We start from the raw sequence: 16,554 nt of genomic DNA, 5'->3' as shown, positions 1-16,554 counted from the left end.
TTAGAACAGAGGAATCGTAGGTCATTTTCTCTCTTCTATATTTCATTCCTTCCTCTCAACTTCATTACAAGGACGAGTTAGAACAGAGGAATCGTAGGTCATTTTCTCTCTTCTATATTTCATTCCTTCCTCTCAACTTCATTACAAGGACGAGTTAGAACAGAGGAATCGTAGGTCATTTTCTCTCTTCTATATTTCATTCATTCCTCTCAACTTCATTACAAGGACGAGTTAGAACAGAGGAATCGTTGGTCATTTTCTCTCCTCTAAACTTCATTCCTTCTTCTCAACTTCATTACGAGGACGAGTTAGAACTGAGGAATCGTAGGCCATTATCTCTCCTCTAAACTTCATTTCTTCATCTCAACTTCATTACAAGGACGAGTAAGAACACATGAATCGTAGGTTATTTTCTCTTTATACTTCATTCCTTTCTCCCCCCAAGCTCACTACTACCGAGAGTAAAACCACAGTGATTATAGGTCTTCTCCGTATACTTCATTTCTTCCTCTCCTTCACTGCAAGCAAGACTCGTAGGTCATTTCCTCTTCTCTTTACTTCCACCTCCAGCCATACCGTCAACAGATCTCCAGCCCAGTGTGTAGGACCAATCAAGAACCTCCGCGATTGCCACTTCTGCAGCGACACAACCACAATTATCGCTGTCTCGAGCCTGGCCTATTATTCCGGACCTCCACGCCAGCCTCCCTCCACGCACTCTCTTTTTTGCTAACAAGAGCGGCCAAGGCCAGGCGATCAGGCACCAAGCAATACGGTCCAGTCTGCAGCCACGGGAAGTAGGACAATCACCACCTGGGTACGATGCCCTTGCTAACTTTCAGTCCCCCTCCACCGCCTGCTCCTCCTCCTCCTCCTCTTGTTCTTTTTTGTTCTTCTTCTTTTCTTCCTTACGTTTACTTCGACCTTGTCTTCCTCTGTTCAGTCGTCTTTTTAGTTCTCCTTTTTCTACTATGTCTTTGTCTTCTTCTTTATCTTCGTTTTCTTGTTTTTGTTCTTTTCTTCTTTTTCTTCTCCCTCATTTTCTCTTCCTCCTCCTCCTCCTCCTTCCCCTCCTTCCCCTTCCCCTTTTTCGTGCACACTACCCGTACTGTCATAATTATAGCTACTTCCAAACTACCTCTGCTATCTGACTTTATTTATTTGGCTACATATTAACTTTTTTTCTTCGGGGTGTGGTTAGTCGCCGAGCCCTGGTCCGTGTAGCTCTTCACCAATCAGCCGCTCGTTGAATATCATGAAGTAGAATCGGATCCGCCTCGCCAGTGATCCATGGACTTGAACACTGAGTAGATCAATTATTCAAGACATGTCGTGGTTCGTCTGTATCTTCGTATCTCGCGTGCACTTCAACTCGACCCTTTTCGCGGGCCTCAACACCAGTCATGTCGCTTTACACCAATGATACGCACTGCACACACCTTCATCCCGCACCGCAATTGAAACCAGAACACCGCACATCAATCACATCATAATCCTCTTCACCCTTTCCATCCTTCCTTCAAGCCTTCCATCTCCTGCAACAAAATTCAGTTCACTCTTTCGTACTTGCTCCAATAATTGCGTTTTCTTTATTTCAGATGTAAAATACATCCTTGAAGTTTTTGTCGCGCTTCATTGCAACGTTACATACCACGTAGGGTGCCGCCTGACAACATACCAAGCCTAACTTATATGAGGACTGAACGTCTCGGAACACAACTCTGACAGTAGCTACTTGATGACATAATACATGATCAATGAAAGCGCACCCATCCATCCAAAACTGCCATGCTGACAGTAAACCAATCAACAGCACGGGGCTGTCAGGCTCCAGGTGGATCCTCCCAAAACGGGGGGGACTCTCGCCACTGAAGGCCGGCGTGACTATATATTTGCATTTTCAACTTTGTGACTGCGGGTTTGGCTTTAAAATATAGGAGCGGAGCGCGCACGTTCTACTAAGCTCACGTCGGCATCAAAGAGTGTGTTCTATACTTTTGCACTTTAAAGATTTTGTGTGTTATTGTCGAAAATATTATGTGTGTGAGCGTTGGAGTGAGTGAGTGAGTGAGTGTGTTTGAAGGCCAGCGAGAATATTGGCATGTGTACATATTATTGCTGCCCTGTGAAAAATGAAAAGATAAGAAAATAAATTTCATATATAGACAATTACATTTTTAATAATCTGTGGTCACTAGGACGGCGAAAATTTTGTGTAGGGGCGACCGAGCGAGTGTGTGTTTGAGGACAGACGGAAATATGTTAAAAAGAATAAAATAACAACTATACATTTTACATTTTGCCTCTTAAGCCATAGAGTGATTACAAACATTCATATCTATATAGACAAACAATTGCATTTTACCTACATTTTAACTTCTATAACATATAGAAAATATTAACATTCATACTTATATAAACACCCACATATTTAATACCCTGAGTGACAGCGAGAACACCCGTAGCGTTAGGAATATATGTGTCCACCTCCTATTCATCTCCATAACAACTACATATTTAAAGTACAAGCGGCAGCGAGCAGGAACGGCCGCAGCGTAGCAACACACATGTTCAGCCCAGTTCTGAAATCCCCGTGTGACACATCGGGTCGTTAGGGATTAAATAAGTATAACATATTATGTAAGGCAATACGTCTGTCCGCTGAATGGCTCATAGTGACAAGTTGCTGACGCTCGCGAGTGTTGTCATCCGGGAATTGTTGACAGTGAAACAGAAATACAAGGATGGGAGGGAATGGCGCGGCCCTCGTTGGCAACATGGGTTAGAGAGAGAGAGAGAGAGAGAGAGAGAGAGAGAGAGAGAGAGAGAGAGAGAGAGAGAGAGAGAGAGAGAGAGAGAGAGAGAGAGAATGCTCTAATATATTTTCTTAAGCGAGTATGAAGCCGACAGCCGTAGCAAAAAGTTTAATTAAGAATACGCCGTTCATGGGAGGCTGCGATGTAGTTTACTATTGGAAGGGACCAAAGAGTGAAGATTCTGGTTAACCCTTTCATTTGGACACGAGGAAGGGGGCGTGGTGTCGCTAGGGCAGGATAATGGGGCTGGACTAGGCTATATGGGTCCCAGCGCGTGGCGGCCATGTTCCGCGTCGCCAGGCCCTCCTCCCCTCCCCTACCTCCCCGCTCTCTGCTCTGAGGAAACACCACCTCTTGTGATGTGATTGGTCCGCTCGCGGGCGACCCCGGCGTTGTGTTCTGCCTTCAGCGTCACTTTCCTGCCTCCCTTTATGCAGCCGTAAGTTACTGTTACTGTGTCCCCAGGGCACTGACGAGCTCCAGAGGAGGCCAGGGCCGGGGACTGAGAGGCAAGGAGCGGGGTGCGGAGCGAGGGAGACGGACGGGTGTCGCCCGGCGGCGGGCAGGTCACCAGAGGTCACTTTGTGCTTTATCTTTCACCCATTACTGTGCCGGTACTGGCGCCTATCACACCGAGACGAGGTAATGTGAGCTTCAGGCCAATGGTGGCACCCCGCCGAGCAGCAGCAGAGGACGGGCAGGGCAGCGGAGGGCCGGGGCGGTGTGGTGGCGGTGGCGAGGGCGGGGCGACTGCGCAGCGGCAGCCGGTGACGTGACAGTGATGGCCGCTATGCTGTGACTCATTCACGGGTATACACTAGCGTGGGCGGCTTTCTTGTGGCTGCAGGCTTTTGGCACTCCTCCTAGTGGGTGTTTTGTTTAAAAAAAACATCAGCATGAAGATGACGGAGGAGCGGTAAGCTGGTGAGTGCCCCTGGCATGGTGGGGCACTTGTGGGGCGGCCATTTTACAGTGTGAGGCGAGGCAGCGCGATGGAGCCCCGCAGGGTGTGCAGTGCTCGCCGCGCCCCGTCGTCGCTCCGGTGTAGTGTCCGTCCGTGCCCCCCTATATTTGAGCGGTCCCCGATTTGTTTGTAAACAAAGCCGACCACGGAAATACACGGTGTAGTGTCCGTCCGTGCCCCCCTATATTTGAGAGGTCCCTGATTCGTTTGTAAACAAAGCCGACCACGGAAATACAGGGATGCACACTGTTTTTAATAAAAGTGAAGGGAGATGCATTTATTTAGCTGGTCGCCTGTCCGAGTGTCCCTACATGTTTTCTTAATTTATGTAACAGGAAAACGCTACTACCAGTAAAGAAGATGAGTGGAGATATGTGTGCTTGGGTGGCTGCCTATCCTAGTGTCTCACATGTTTGCTCAATTTATATAATAGGAAAACATTACTTTCAGGAAAGGTAAGGCTGGTCGCTTATCCTAGAGTGTCGTACAAGTGTTGTACGTCTTTACTAATACAACAGGAAAACTTTACTCTTGGTAAAACGTAGGGTATAATTTAGCAATAGTGGGTCCCCCTATATTCCTTTCTCATCCACCTAGCCTTCACAGACTAATTATGTTCTCTTACCTGATGAACCCCCCATCGACCCCCAACCTAAGGTTTATTAAACAGACCCCATATAATCTAATGGAGGAGCTTCACTTCCCTTTCGACCCCCCCCCCCTTCCATAGTATGTGTGAAACCATGTGTCTGCCTAACAAAGCTATAATAAATGAGTTAAGTAATGTGAGTTACTTGCATGTAAATATTATACGATTCCGTTAAGGGCTGTCCCTCTCTCATCCACCCCCCAGCCCCAACAAATTAATTATGTCCTCTTTCCTAGCACTCCCCCAATCGACTCCCCCCCATTAAGTTCATTAATTAAAGACCATGTAACTTCCTAATGATGGGGGGGGGGCTTTGACTGGATCACCTGAAGATCCGCCACCCCACAGGGACCACCTGAAGATCCGCCACCCCAAAGTGTCTCACCTGAAGATCCGCCACCCCAGATTGTCTCACCTGAAGATCCGCCACCCCAGATTGTCTCACCTGAAGATCCGCCACCCCCATATTCTTTCACTTGAAGATCAGCCTGACATTCAGGTGATAGGTTAGGTTAGGTTAGGTTAGGTTAGGTTAGGTTAGGTAGGTTACAAGTTAGGTTAGGTTAGGTTAGGTTAAGTAAGGTTAGGTTAGGTTGGTAAGGTTGGGTTAAGTAGGTTAGGTTAAGTTATGTTAGGTTAGGTTAGGTTAGGTTATTACGATAAGTTCTCCACTCGTCACTTTGAATAATAGACTCTGGTCGAACCACTTTAGATACAATGGGAAGAAGAGTGGCAGCATCTATCAACTGAAGATCTGCCACCCCATATTTTTCACCTGCAGATCCGCCAACCCGAGCGCGGCTGGGGTGGCGGATCTTCAGGTGATCCCTTTGACCACCTCAATCCCCTCCCATAGGGTGTGACCGCCATATTACAAGACAAATTCTGGGGCCCTTTGAATGTCACTCACCCCTAAACATTATTTCAAGACTGCACACTCACCATCGCCCACAGCACTCATATTATTGGAGCATTTGAGGGCAGGCCATGAGGGAGGCCTCATCCACCAAGGTTTTCATTCTTCCCTTTGGGGATCTGAGGAAATCTGGGAACAGTAAAGCTGTGGGAACTGTGTCACAGTGTCCTTGTGCACCAGGCAAGCAGGTTCATACCCACCACTGGCTTAATAGCCAGACTCAGGGATGAGCACTCCACCAAGCACTGCCCCTACTACACTGGATACTGTGGATAACTAATAACTCTTTATGTAACCCAATTACTACTGGAAATATTACTGTAAACTGTACTATTGTTTGTATGTATTCATAAAAAATACAGGGTATTCCATGAGTACAGTAGCATCATAAGGATTAAGATAGCTTAGGTAAGGTTTGGAAGTCTGGGTTTTAGTTCTGGACAAAACAGAGTGAAAACTTATTTCTCACACTAGATAAATTCAGATGTGTTTAGGAGTTATCTTGCGGTAAAAGTACACTATATATACCCTATGAAAGTGTGCTTGTGACCCTGTGGTGGTGTTCTCTCACTACCTGTTCTACTGTAATTACCCCATCTTCAAAGGCTCAAGCGGCTGTAGCACATGCTCTATAACTAACCTAACAGGGTGGGCTTTGTCTCGCTTTCTCATTATCCACAATGAATAATCTGAGTAATAGCGGCTTATAACAGAACCAAGTAATTTTTGCATTTGTATAAGTACCCGCAGTTGTAGAAATACGTATGTTGTGGTTGTGTTAAGGGGTCATGCATGATTACTTCAGCAGGCTCTCTGTTCTTTACTCCCTACCTCAGAAATTCTAAGTCCTTTTTTCTATAGAAAACCTACTTTTTCTTCCTGTTTTCTTCATGAAGGTTATGTATATGGCACTGAAGGTCTCACAGTGACCCTACAGAATCACTGTCAAACCTTCAATTTCCTTTAAAAGTGATTTTTTCGTAAAAAGTTTTTTTCACCTGACTTTTTTATCTTGACAAATCTCTGCTATTCTCTGGCTTCCCCCGCCCTAAAACCCCGCTTCCCACCATGTCCCCAAGTTTGCTGGGGCTGAGGCAGGGATGATAAAGGAATATAGGGGAAACCACTATTACTCAGATTTACAGTTACCATTATAACTGAGGAAAATGCCAGGTGGCGTACAAAATGTTGCTGATATTTGAAAATGTGAAGGTTTTAGCAATACATGTTAAGTGAAATAAATTAATATAATAAATTAACAATGTGCACTGAATGGTCTAATACACCTAACTTAACCTAACAGGTGGGTTTGCCCCCCCTCAACACTGTCACATGATCACTGACCTAACCTATAAAGGGACAGCTACTAACCAACCCAGGTGATCATAGACCAAATATAACATAACCTTGTCTCCCTCTCACGATAATTAACTAAGTCTATAAGGGAGGGTCATTGAACCTCTCACAAGATTATTAACCAAATCTATTTATGTTTAACTAATCAACCAGTGGTATATTCCAAAGGAAGAGGGTTTCTTATTGTTTATACATATGTTGGGCGATTCTTCTTTTGGCTCTAAATATCTTCATAAGAATATACTTAACTACATAACTGTTATGAACAAATGTTTTATATAGGATGTCCCACAACGTGTTTGTTGTTGGCTGTCCTAGGATGACCCACAACATGTTAATATAACTTTCTGAAGGCTTAACAAGGGCACTTACCTTTCATCATATATACTGCCTTCTGTCTCCTCACATTTTTTATCTGATTGCGCGTTAGTTCTGGAGGATAGTGGCCATTTAGCAATAAATATTGCACAGGGCATATTTCATCCCTGTACTGCCGTAGCCTCTCCTCCAAAGACATTTCAGTGAGTTTTGACATGCTGGGGGCGCGGACGGATAGCTGTGTTGATAAACAATCCTTTGTTTACAAACACCAGCTTCTGGGCATGCGCACAGCGCGCGGGACCTCTCAAATACAGGGGGGCACGGACGGACACTACACCGGTGTTGGTCAGCTGACACGGGCATCTCGGAGTGTCCCGGGGCGTCCAGTGACTGTGTAACCTGCACGTTGATGGCGTGACACAGCAGCAGCCTTTGAACTCTAATGACACCTCGTGAGGCGACACACACACACACACACACACACACACACACACACACACACACTGTGCCCATCTCCGCCACACTCTTCAAAACGGACGGAATAGTAATAACAATAATAACAGGAAGTATGCCTTCGAACAGCCTGTGCTTAAGAAGGGTGACCGCTTCAATCCCTCAAACTACCGTCCTATAGCTTTACTTTCTTGTCTATCTAAAGCTTTTGAATCAATCCTTAACCGGAAGATTAAAATGCACCATTCCACTTCTGACCTTCTATCTGATCGCCAGTATGGGTTCCGCAAGGGGTGTTCTACTGGTGATCTCCTTGCCTTCCTAACGGACTCTTGGTCATCCTCTGTTAGCCGTTTCGGTGAAACCTTTGCTATTGCGCTGGGCATATCAAAAGCTTTTGATAGGGTCTGGCACAAATCCTTGCTTTCCAAACTACCCTCCTACGGTTTCTATCCGTCTCTCTGTACCTTTATCTCCAGTTTCCTTTCTTACCGTTCTATGCCTGCTGTGGTAGACGGTCACTGTTCTTCCCTTAAACCTATTAACAGTGGTGTCCCACAGGGTTCTGTCCTATCTCCCACTCTCTTCCTGTTGTTCATTGATGATCTTCTTTCCAAAACGAACTGTCCTATCCATTCCTACGCCGATGACTCCACTCTGCATTATCAATATATATAGATATATATATATATATATATATATATATATATATATATATATATATATATATATATATATATATATATATATATATATATATATATATATATATATATATATATATATATATATATATATATATATATATATATATATATATATATATATATATATATATCTATATATATATCTATATATATATATATATATATATATATATATATATATATATATATATATCTGTGTGTGTGGGTAGAGTGAGAGAGAGAGAGAGAGAGAGAGAGAGAGAGAGAGAGAGAGAGAGAGAGAGAGAGAGAGAGAGAGAGAGAGAGAGAGAGAGAGAGAGAGAGAGAGAGAGAGAGAGAGAATTCATATTTCGCCGTAAAATTAGATAAAAAGATGAAAGAGATTAGGAAAGTTTTGAGAAATGGAGAGAGGGAAAGAAGGAGGCGGAGGAGGAGATAGAGGGGAGGAGGAGGAAAAGAAAGAGTAGGAGGAGGAGGAGGAGGAGGAGGTAGGAGCAAGGAGGTAAACTAAACATTTGTTTGTCTACTTGTCTTTGCTTCCGGACGTTTCCACTCTGTTGTTTATACACACACACACACACACACACACACACACACACACACACACACACACACACACACGCGCGCGCGCGCGCGCGCACGGCCCGGTAGCTCAGTGGATAGAGCGTCTGGTTCACAACCAGAAGGACTGGGGTTCGATTCCCCGGCCGGGAGATGATAAGTTGGGTTTATCTTCTTTCACGTGTAGCCCATGTTCATCTAGCAGTGAGTAGGTACGCGACGTCAGGCGAGTAATTGTGACCTCGCTTTAGCTGTGTGTTGTGTGTGAGTGGTCTCAGTCCTACCCAAAGATCGGTACTATGAGCTCTGTGCTTTTCCGTAGGGGACCGGCTGGCTGGCTCGAGAGAGCCCTGCAGCAGACCAAGAGGAGAATTATACACACACACACACACACACACACACACACACACACACACACACACACACACACACACACACACACACACACACACACACACACACACACACACACACACACACACACACACACACACACGAGGGCCGCCATTCATCATCATAATATTGGTTCATAATGCGAGGTATATGGATTAATATGATGCTAATATGACGAGTGTTTTAATATTCTGAAAATGACTTACTGGGAAGGTTATAATGAAGAGGGCAATGATAGTGGGATTGACGATGATAGTGATGATGTTGATGCTGATAATGATGATGATGATGCTGGTGATGATGGCAGTAGTGTGAGTGGTGCATGTGATGCTGCTAGTAGTAACAACAGTAGTGGTAGTGATGGAGATGATGTGTCCAATTTCCAAGAAGGTTCGTGAAAGCTTTAACTTTTTCTTCTCTCTCATTTCCTGCCTCCTCTTCCCTCTCTGTCTTCCTAACTGGAATGTGTGTGTGGGAAATGGGAGGTAACCAAGGATCGGCAGTGATAAGTGTTTACAAGGTGTTTATGTTTGTGCATGGGCATCAGTTTAAATCTTTATAGGTTTGACGTACTACATACCTGGACTCTCATTCTGACATGTTTATAGTAACCATTTGTGAGATGTGGAGACCATGGATTTTGCCCGTTTTGTTGTGTGGTGTGTGTCATCAGTACCGTGTTGTTCATTGGTATAGGGAGCTGAGTTTCAAGACATTGAATTGTTGGCGTTGGCTTGGTATTCGCCATCTCGACTATAGGGAGTTAAGGGAGTCAATTCCCGGGATGTTGAGAGTTGAGCCATCTGAATTGACTTCCTGGATAGGCGACGATTTGAGTGACACTGTTTATGAATGAGATGATGGTGCTCTGAGTGGGGAGGTGGGGTATTCTGGTGTAGAGAGTGAATAGGCGTCGGGGAGAGCATTATTCTGAGGGACACCGCAGCTCAGGTCAAAGCTGTCACCGAGGTAGTTTCAAGTCTTATCTTTCGCTGACCTATCATCTAGAAAGTCGGCAAGGAGCTTTAGAATGATATAGGGAAGTCCGAGGTAAGATTTTACTATCCCAAGGTGCCAGACTTATCGAAGGTTTAGGTGATGCTCCCCAGGGGCGCGATGGCACTGTCCCCGTCAGCTTTCTGTTGGGTTTATTGAAGTCCAATACGAAAGCGAGGGCGTGCGTGGCCTCTGCCACCAGCGGAACCCAAACTGTAAGCCTTGTCGATGTTGACTCCTTCATGAAAATCCTGAGTCGGTGGTCGGGAATTCTCAACATCTTCCCCGGCACTTCAAGGATATTAGCCTGTAAAGAAGTAAGTAGTGAGGGTTTTTGGCGAACTTTTGGTATCAGTTTCAACGTGGCCTCTGAACTTGTCGGGAAGTAGCTCGCTGAAAGCGGAGCTGGAGAGTTTGTTTAAGAAGCGCACGGTTTCAAGGGGAAGGTGTTTTGCGATGGTTTTATTGAGCAACACTTTGTCCTGTCATGTCTTTCATGCCTTTGATTATGGAAAGACAGGCTCGGATGTAGTTTCGCATGCGAGGAACTTATCAGGAATTAGGGTCGGTCCATAGTCCTCGGGAGCGGTAAAACGAAACGCGCACTTGGTTCGTTGGCTGGCGTACGAGAGCAAGACGCCCGTCTCATTAATCAAATGATTTACGCCTCAACGAGACTTTGCACCGGAACCTAAATCGTCGGCAGTGTTGTATAACTGGTCGGTCAGAGGCGCTGCGCGTGAGGCAAACGTAAATGGTGTCACGGATTTATCGGCGCGTACCAGAACTGTGCAGCGGTTGCTGTGCTGTTTTCTCGAGATAAACTGTTTTCAGGATTACCTTGTCTCCAGGTAGAGTTGTAAGCATACCTCGTGTTTTCTTGAGCCCGGTGGGACGGTAATAATAATAATGACAGGCTTAGCGTGATATTTCTGCTACCTACAGTTTATCTCTCAAAGTTTAAATAATTCATTAGTTAGTCAGCCCAAAGGGTAATGAATATTGGGTGAGCTGGGTGTGTCGACTGATCAAGCTGAGATTCATACATCGACATACGGATGTGCTGAAATCTACAACCAATGCATCAGTGTTTTTTAATAATGTACTGGGCATTTTTTGACGTGCCACCCTCCCAGCTGTTCATTCTCCTTTTCAGTGTGACAGTACAGAATATTGATAAAACGTCTAGAAGACCATTACAAAGTTCCTGGTAAATAGTTTAGCCTCGCCACCAAATACCTCCAAGTTGTGAAGTAAAGGCAAAATAAATGCTCTTGTTATATTATGAAGGTTTACATTATATATTGACTAATTTAAGCAGTCAGTAATACAACCAGTTCCAACCACTGAGCCACCGCCCAGACTGGTCCAGTGCACGGCTGGTGCTGGCAGGGTGGTGTTTGGGTTTGCTTAGGATTAGTTAGTTCATGCTACTTTTATACTTATACCTCCGTGGTCTAGTGGTCAGCGTGCCTGTCTTCACTCCATGGGCCTGGAGCTTGGTCCCAGCCCGCAGTCGGTGCAGCTCACCCAGCTGTTCACATCCTCCCTCCCTGGCTGGTAGATAAATGGGTACCTGGGGAACCTGGGGAAGGTAAATTGTGGCAACCGGATGTCACACTGGCCCCAGGTCCTCAAGTGTAATGGGCTCCTCCACCACAGGCCCAGGGGCTGGCAATGGCTACGGAGATGAGCACTGAGGCCACGCGTGCTACAGCAGCATGCCCCAATTTACTCTTACTTATTATTCTTCATTTAACACTTGTTTCAGGTTATTTTCTTCAAATTATAATGCTTTATATTATTAATCTGAAAATAGTAAGAAAAAGTAGTGGGAATTGTTTTCTCAATCAAACAAATGGATATTTGGGAAAAACTTGGGAAGGAAACTGATAACTCCTGTCACATCAGGCCATGTCCCAGAGGCAGTTCTTGCCAACAACTAGCCTCTAGGGCCAATAAGATGGAGATGAGCAATGAGGCCACATGCAGCTATAGCATATGCCCCAACTCTACCTTTATTTATTTAGCATGGGGCAGAGGTAAAGGAATTTATCGTTATTTCATATTACTATTTTATTGATGATATAGTTCTAGTAATCCTTAGTACGTGCGGTGAAAAAAGGATTACACAGTCTAATCTTTTATTTTTCTATGTTAAAAATACAAGTAAATTTTAAACCAGACAAAAAATTTCTTACAGCAAAAGGTCTTTTATGATATATGTAACTTGACTGCTCTTTGATACTATAAATGGACACAGTCACCACAGGACAGCCCCAGGGCTTTGTCCTGGAACAAAAATAGTGGATGATCCTGTCATCATTCTCCATCCATTCCATCTGGCTTGTACGGTACTCTTTTCTTATCTCCTATACCACATATTCCGCTTTGGACTGTTAAGCTCTAGTATTTGAAGATTTTCACCTTGCCAACTGCAAAAAAATTCATTGAAACCTCACTGTACCATTATTTACATCTCCAGAGGCTCACTCACATGTACTCAGTCTTGTTCCTGGTGATTTTCATCCCTCTTCTACAGTGCATACCTCTACCTCTCTATGTCATTTTCAGTTTCTTCCTGCCTTCACTACATACCACTGTGTCATCCACAAATACCATGGTCCACGGAGACTGCTGCCTGACCTCATCCGTCAGCCTGTACATCACTACTGAGAATGAGCGGACTGATCCTAGGTGTGTCTAACTCCATAACTCCGCCATACCAGCAACATCATAAACTTTTCGGACACATGGTGTGCTTCCTCTGATAGAGAAATTATATGTAGAAAGGGTATTGTGTATATCAGTTGACATCTCCAATAGCCCTGCTACCTGATGAAATTTATATATATATATATATATATATATATATATATATATATATATATATATATATATATATATATATATATATATATATATATATATATATATATATATATATATATATATATATATATATATATATATATATATATATATGCAGTCAGCTATGGTGAAGAGGAAATTGTTTGTGACCAGGTATTTCACTGTGACGAGAATCTTAAGATTCAGAAGAATTTACATCCTGTGGGAGATACATATGTATATGTATATAAGTATTAATATAAAAAAATGCTGTCATGTTGAAATTAGGGATCAAAATAAATAAATGTTGGGTGTGCAGAAAACATAGAGAACTGAGAAAGAGTACAAGCTTGGAAAATTTCTAAACAGAAGTACAATATAACAGTGACTGAGGGATGTCAGGAGTGATGAATGGAAGAACAAATTTTAATGCTATTGCAGTTATAGTTTGCCCCAACTTTAACTTTTAAAACTGATAGGAAGGGGCCAAGCCAGAACTAACCTGCACAATCCTACATGACGCCTACCAGAAGATTTTGGCCTGACCTGAGTGGTCTATTTCACAGGCACTGACTTCATGAAAAACTTTTGGTAAACTATGATGCTTTATCGTATGTAGAAATAATTATCGCACCAAAACAACGACGAGAACAATGGAGCGAAATATTTTACAGAATAACAACACAGCTATTTGGCAAGAAAATACATATATTAAAAAAATCTCCTTAACTGCCATTCTCATAAATTACTCAAAAAATGAATACTGTAGTCAGTATTTTAAATAAGTGAGAAAATCATCTTACTGGGTTGTGAATACATGCTGTGAAGTGGAAGCTGTCAGGGCAAATGACACTATCTTGCTGCAGCTCAACATTAGGATAATAACCCATCACTGCTCAGGATAATATTGCTATTGCTGCTACAATAAACTATAGTGAATTAATAGACTGAAAATTATATATGATTCCACAGAACTAAGCAAACCTAATAATTAGTAACCTAATACTCTTTAACTAATAATCTATTATGAGCTAAAATAGTAACGGTACCTTTCATTGTAACACAGTTGCAGCTTATCACCGCTTATCTAGTTATTCATAACACAAACAGTCGTACTGATAAGAACATAAAAATATATCAGAAGTATCAGAACGGTTCGTATTAAGCTTAGGCTGGGCGGTAACCCGCGAACCAAACCCCAGTGTTAGTGCCTGATTTTAGAAGAGCAAATTAGGAGGCCTCGAAGACATCGTGAAGGGTAAACTGAATTACACGGCGTGGCTTAGTAATAGGGAAGCAAATAGTGCAAAAAGATCTGACTGGGGATGTTACGAGGGGTCCCACAAGTTTGGTATTAGGTCTACTTTTTGTTTATTATTTATATCAATGACTTAGATACAGGAATTAGTAGTGATGTCAGTAAATTTGCAGATAATACACTAAGATCGGTGAGTAGTAAATTGAGTCGGATGAGGACGCTAGTATTCTCCAGGATGAAGTAAACAGACTGTATGACTGCGGATAAATGTCAAATGGGGTAGAATGTAGGAAGTGCAGTATTATGAGGTGTAGGTAGGAACAATCCTCCCATAACTATTAAGCTTAAATGACACTCTCATAAGCAGGTCTCAAAAGGAGAGAGATTAGGGGTTTTAGTGAGTCTGATCTCCGTCAAGGGCACAATGCTTTCAAACTAGAAATCAGTAAATAGGGTACTGGGATTTATTTCTAAGGGAGCGTAAGCAACAGAAGCGCTGAAGTCTTCTCTCAAACTATATTTAGCATTAGTTAAACCTCATCTTGACTACGCGGTTCAGCTCTGGTCACCTTACTATAGAATGGATATCAAAATGTTAGAATCGGTGCAGAGGAGGATGACTAAGATGATTCAGGGGTTGAGAAACTTACCGTACGAGGAAAGACTCAAACACTTAAACTTGCATTCTCTAGAAAGTCGAAGAGTACGTGTAGACATGATCGAGGTTTATAAATGTATTAATGTCTTTAATAAGGGAGACATTCATAAGGCTTTGTTGGAAGAGAACCGGTAGGACATGAAGTAATGGATTTAAACTGGATAAATTCAGATTCAACAGGGACATAGGCAAAAATTGTTTTACTAACAGGGTGGTGGATGAGTGGAATAGGCTTAGCAGTCACGTGGTGAGTGCCTACAATTCTTTACACAAAATAGATTAGATAAAGTCATGGACAGCGATGTTCAGTGGGGATAGATACACGGAGCTTAGGGTCAAAGGAGCTGCCTCACAGGGCCTACCGGCCTCCTGCAGACTCCTGTGTTCTTATGTTCTTATGTCTTCATGTAACACCCGTGATGGGTGTAATTCTATAGTTCTGTGTTTTTTCTCCCCCCCTGCCTGGGACCAGCTATTATGAATAGCTCATTTATAACCTGGATACTTTTTGGGTGGCTGTCTTAAATATTCTTAATATTTCATACAATAATTTATGTTGACTGAGTGCTACTAGACCCACAGGTATATGCAATGGTTTGTTCAGCCTGTCAGCATACCCACATGAGCCACGAAGACAACTACACACAACTTTTTCAAAAAGAAATGTCGATAGATAATAAAACACTAAATATACTTGCCGACAATATCCATTGCGTTGGCTGAGACGACAGACTCTGTTGTGCTGGCGGTGTACGATACGCTGCCCAATGAAACGCTTGTTCAACAAACATAAAGGTGTTTTAAATAATTATCTGCCTTATATATGCTTTCTGCGTGCTAGGTATGTCATATCATTGCAGATTTACTCATTTACTTTGAATTTATAGGATACAAATCTGTTTTCGTCACCTCAACTGCTCCCCAAAATCTCCTCACTAAAACGCCGATTTTTCTTTCGCGACGACCGAAAAGCAGCCGTCGAGAGCGACTGTAAGACCCGATCGCGCGGAAGGTTTTCGTTCGCTGGCCAGCGCACGACAACGGGTGGCTGTAAGCCCGGCCCTGCTGGGGTCTGCATTGACGTGGGGAAAGTCTATGGATGTTATTGGCGAGAAAGTCGCGTACTTCAGTCTCTGTCTCTTCGTCGTCCCAGTCTTCGTCCGCGTCACTGAAAAACGTCTTCGCAGTGATTTCTGTGTAGCGTCTCCTTTCGTTGTTGTACACTTGTCGCGTGTGGGGAGAAGAGGTTAGGGTTCGTCGTGTCGGTTCCCATGAGTTGTTTTGTCTTACGCCAGAAGGTGGCTGGGTCATGGTATAGTGAGGTTGTCTCTGCAATGACCTCGCCCCAGTGGGCGCGGCTGTCGCCTGCAAGTGTTGTTGTAGCGTGAGTTGGAGCTGTTTGTGGCGTTTATAGAGAGGATAAGTCCAGCCGTTGGTGTTGGCCTCCATGCTGTATGGCTTTGTGTTGTGCTATTAGGGTGCGTGTCGTGTGACTCAAGTGAGAGTGTGTTAGAGTTTTGTGGCGTGTTGTTGGAATGTTGTTTTTTACTGCGGTCACAACTGTGTTGTACCATTCTTGAAGATACGTGTCGATGAAGTCAATCGAAGCTGCGGGTTGACGGGAGAGTCCCTGAGTTTTTCAGCGATATCTGTGTGAAATTGATCCCAGTTGGCCTG

This window comes from Eriocheir sinensis, unplaced genomic scaffold, assembly GCF_024679095.1.
Source record: "Eriocheir sinensis breed Jianghai 21 unplaced genomic scaffold, ASM2467909v1 Scaffold969, whole genome shotgun sequence".
In the NCBI taxonomy this organism is placed as follows: domain Eukaryota; kingdom Metazoa; phylum Arthropoda; class Malacostraca; order Decapoda; family Varunidae; genus Eriocheir; species Eriocheir sinensis.
This window is presented reverse-complemented; position numbering follows the sequence as displayed.